Source organism: Sinocyclocheilus anshuiensis, unplaced genomic scaffold (genome assembly GCF_001515605.1).
Source record: "Sinocyclocheilus anshuiensis isolate Anshui unplaced genomic scaffold, SAMN03320099.WGS_v1.1 scaffold3028, whole genome shotgun sequence".
Taxonomy (NCBI): Eukaryota; Metazoa; Chordata; class Actinopteri; order Cypriniformes; family Cyprinidae; genus Sinocyclocheilus; species Sinocyclocheilus anshuiensis.
In genome coordinates, this window is record NW_015555922.1 from 30,896 (window position 1) to 36,266 (window position 5,371).

Sequence of the window (5,371 nt, forward strand, 5' to 3'; positions counted from 1 at the left end):
CAGAGTGACGGCAGCATTTGTAAAAAAAAAAGAAAAGAAAAAGGAAAACCTCAAACAAAAATATAAAGTAAGATCCTTTTGTTACTTCTAATACAGAAATCTAATGACATGGTGCTATTAAAATGAGTGCTTTTGTATTATGTTTGTGCATCTTTGTAGGATCTGAAATGTCCACAGACCGGTGTTAGCACTGAGGAAGTCCACAGCAGCATCCTGGAAATGGTATAGTGCCATGGTTGAGGCAATTGACCTATCGGTAAGCCCCGCCCCCCCTTAGTGTTGCTCACTCGGACAAACAAACGGAGTTGCTCACTGTCTTACAATGACAGCTGTCAGTGAAAATCTTCTTCCGAGGTGTTTCTGATAAATTTGGGACACAGATGGACCTTCAAGTGGGACTTAAATATGCCATGGAGGGATATATAAAAGAGATTAAAATAAATATGTAAAAATACAGCTCACAATGCAAACGGGATAATTATTTTACGGTCGTCACGATCGCAACAACATGCAGGATCAACACCGTTCATAATCATATACGCAGAGTAAGATTAAATTAATTTACATTTAACCAGATTAATATGGAGAGGCACTCTAATATAGACCTTTGTTTATGCATTTTTCTGACTTTCACTGCACGGTACATGATGTGAGAACAGTTCGCTATTTAGGTTTGTAAGTTAGCATGGACTCGCTAACTTTAATGCTAACATTAGCTAGTTTAAGCCAGAGATACCTTGCTGAAGCACAAGATGACATTAACGTTCTGCTTGAGCAGATGAAAAGTGTAACTTAATGAGTATGACAACCCAAAAATGAACGTTTTCATCTCATTGTGATTTGCTTAGGGACATTTTGCTCTGTTTTGGTTGGATTTATGAAATGGAATAAAATTAATTACATTGCCTATCCTCTCAGGATAACTGGAATTAGTGTTACAAGTACCCTAGGCACATAGTTTTTCCATTTTTGTAGCATAAACACCATCAAACCGATGCGAGCTTCGGATCTTCCAGTGTTTCTCTATGGCGCTGAAACCTACAGATGTCTCGAGTTCCACTCCCCGTGCAACTGATACTCCACTGCCATAGGCTCATCTGCATTCGAGGGGAGGGGCTTACCGATTGGTCAATTGGGGACAGACCCTCCATCACTCCACCTGCCCTTATTGCCTCGTCTGGCCCAGATGTTGCTGTGAGTTCTTCATCCTCAGTGAGCCCAGAGCCAGCGAGGGCTACACGGAAAAGGCCAAAACACCTGGAGGACATAGTCGGAGAGATGGAGGAGAGGGAAGCAGAGAGAGAGTGGGAAGCTGCTGAGAGGGAGGAGAGACGATGGAAAGAAATGGAGGAGAAGGAGGACCGAAGAGAATGAGAGAAAGTGAGAGAGGAAAGACAAGAAAGAGAAGCAAGAGTAAGAGAAGTGAGATGGCAACGGGAAGTGAGAGAGAGAGAGAGGAAAGGAGAGAGAGGGAGACAAAGGAAAGGGATGAAAGATTCCTTTCCCTCCTTGAAATTCTGGCAAAAAAATAAGATAAAAGCATCTTCTGATCATTTGCACATTTGGGTTTGTGTAATAAGAAGAAACATATTTTCAAATAGAATTAAATTGAATATATATATGCGTACAGTACTGTGCAAAAATCATAAGGCACAACCAGCTTTGTTGTTTTAGCAATGCTTTAATGACCATCCATATTTCGCTCTCTTTATTAAGATAAAAACAGAAAATCAAGTAAATATGAACACAAATTAAAAAAAAAAAATGTACAAAATGGCTTCTTTAGGCAAACATCAGTAAGAAAGTGTCAAACAAGAAACTCTGTGAGGCTTATCACATTACTTCTAATCAGAAGTTTACTTGGGCTTCCAGTCCTTTTCCATTTGAGTTTAAGAAAGCCAGGTTCCTTCTGTTGCTCAAGTGTAAATGAGGTCACTACATTCTTGCCACATATGGTCATTATACCATTGCTACCACAATATCAAATGGTGGCCTAAGATTTTTGCACAATACTATGTATATAAAACAATCAATCTCTAGGCATTCACAGTGTATTATAGACTTCTAGATATTTAGTTATTAAATATTTATGAAGTGATGAATATTTTGTGAATATGTGTGGTGTAATGTACAAAAACACTTTCAAACAATAGTTTTGTTGCGTATTATGTGACTTATAAATGCATACAGAGCACGTGCAGGGATATTCAAGGCAGGTCATGGAGGGTTACTGCCCTGCAGGGTTCAGTTCCAACACACCTGTCAGTCATTTTCAGTTAGTTATTAATTGGTTTAAATAGATTGTTCAGGTGTACAATTAGGGTAGGAAAAACTCTGCAGGACAATGGCCCTCCAAGTTGAACTTGACACTGTTAACTCAAACTACCTTAAGTTTTGTACTAACTACGCACAGTAAAATAGCGACTGAAGGGTTAGTGCACACAAACATAAATTCAGTCAGTATTTACTTGCCTCCATGTTGTTTGATCCCCATGTTTTTTTTTAACCCACCAAATAGAAATTGTAGTAAATGTATGCATTTTGTATCTTGAAGAAATAAAGAAATAAGCAGCTTTAAGCATTTATGCCAGAGACAAAAAAAAAAAAAACCTTTCGAATCATGCTCATGGAGAGCAGGCACACAGATGTTTGGAGCAGACACCGCAGCAGCCAGATTGTCCCGCACATCTTCTCCCACTCTTGCCGGAGGGTTTTGGGGTTCAGGGGGGCCGTCATCATGGTCTTCCTCATCCTCTGCCTCAACGATGTCGCCATTGAGAAGAGTGAGATTGTGAAGCACAGCACAGCACGCGGCCACCTCAGGCACGAAGGCAGGGCTGATCTCTAACGCCTTGAAGAAAATAGAGCGCCAGCGTGTCTTCAGCATCCCAAAAGCTCTCTCAATGATGTTCCGGGCACGGGAGTGCTTGTTGAAACGAGCCTGCACAGGGTTCTGCACAGGCTCTCTGTATGGCGTGATGAGGCAGATGAGTGCACTCAGACAAGGGTAGCCACCATCCCAGAGGATGCACTTTCCTGCAGGTGGATATAGGCTGCCGGCATATACAGGGCTGTTCCTCAGCACCCTAGAATCGTGCACAGACCCCGGATATCCCACAAAGACATCAAGGAATTTCCCCTGGTGATCAGTGATGGCCTGGAGTTGGATGGAATGAAACAGTTTTCTGTTGTAGTAGCATTGGGAGTTATTTGCTGGAGGTTTAATTCGGATACGACAGCCGTCTATTGCACCGACTGCTCGACTGAAAGCTGGTGACCCAGCTAGCTGTGCAAATCCTCCGAATTCACCCTCCTCAAAATTCCTATGACTGCCTTGCTCACTTTGTGCACAATCGCATGCACAGAGGATATGGGCATATCAAAGGTCTGTGACACGACCCTGTAGGATGCTGCATGTGCAAGCCAGTGGAGGAATACGAGGACTTCAATGTCCTTTTCCCACACATGGTCAGATTCCAATCTGACTGCTGCAATGAGGGACCTCGATGTCCCCCTCTCCCATCCAGTCAGATTCCAGTCTGAGTGCACCAATGAGGGACATGATGGACCCCAAAGACAGGCGAAGGTGGGCAAGGTGGTCAGCTGCTTCATCAAAATAAAGCTGCAGAATTGGCACAGCTCTGTTGAGATGGCAGTAGGATGTGGGGTTGAAAATGTAAATGTAAATGTAAATGTTATAGCTTGTTAGAATGATAAATTTGAATAAAGATTTGTTTCAGGTGTTGTTGACTTGTATTTGTGATGTTTTATTCATTTTTTTTACTCGTTTTTGTTCATCCTATTGTCAGTTAAATATAATTGTTTTATTCATGCATTAATTCATTGCTTGACTGAAAATGTATGTATTCACATTGGCTGCATTTGTCTACTATTCATGCATAAAATGTCATGACAATACAATTAAATTACATTAGGCGTATTTTACTCAAATATATAATTTTCACTAAGAAAATGTAATATAATTAAGTATTGGTCAGCATTTATCAATGTTATAGTGCAATCATTCTAACCTAATGTTAATTTTTAAGAATTCATACTTACACTTTTAGAGTATAAAATCAATCTTCTCCAAAGGCGAGATCTTCGAGCAGCTGCCCGACGTCTCCTTTGTGCAGACTGTTCAGATATTGCAGACATTTTTGCTGATGTAGCAGAAAACCGTACAAGGTATGGTTGTGGAACTACTGATGAAATCAGGTGTTAGTGCACCTGTCGGTCATATCTTTTAAATTGTTGGTCCTTGTGATAACGTCAACATGGCGGATGAGATCAGGATTGCATTCATACTCAGAGATCTGGCTATTTAGTACCTACTCTTTTAGCGCTCGTTAAGTAAGTCATAAGTCATAGTAAGTCTACTCATTGAGTAGGCGGTTTCGGACACAGCCTGTGGCTGGAATTCAGTTGTAGTTCTTGTGTTTCTCTTTCCTTCAGTGATTCTGCTTGTTAACAGCAGGTGTTCATCACTAATGTTCAATTAGCACTTAATTAATCACTTAATTATCTCATTAACTCTGCTTCAGTGTTACTCTAACACTGTGTAGATGGGGACAATATATATATATGTGCTCTGAGCAGAGTTGCTTTAACTCTGGGGGTTTTGTTGTGCAGTGCTAGTAGCCGACAGTGCAATAATGTTGATTCTTATAACACTTGATTGGCTGCATTTGTCTACTATTCATGCATAAAATGTCATGACAATACAATTAAATTACATTAGGCGTATTTTACTCAAATATATAATTTTCACTAAGAAAATGTAATATAATTAAGTATTGGTCAGCATTTATCAATGTTATAGTGCAATCATTCTAACCTAATGTTAATTTTTAAGAATTCATACTTACACTTTTAGAGTATAAAATCAATCTTCTCCAAAGGCGAGATCTTCGAGCAGCTGCCCGACGTCTCCTTTGTGCAGACTGTTCAGATATTGCAGACATTTTTGCTGATGTAGCAGAAAACCGTACAAGGTATGGTTGTGGAACTACTGATGAAATCAGGTGTTAGTGCACCTGTCGGTCATATCTTTTAAATTGTTGGTCCTTGTGATAACGTCAACATGGCGGATGAGATCAGGATTGCATTCATACTCAGAGATCTGGCTATTTAGTACCTACTCTTTTAGCGCTCGTTAAGTAAGTCATAAGTCATAGTAAGTCTACTCATTGAGTAGGCGGTTTCGGACACAGCCTGTGGCTGGAATTCAGTTGTAGTTCTTGTGTTTCTCTTTCCTTCAGTGATTCTGCTTGTTAACAGCAGGTGTTCATCACTAATGTTCAATCAGCACTTAATTAATCACATAATTATCTCATTAACTTTAACACTGCTTCAGTGTTACTTTAACACT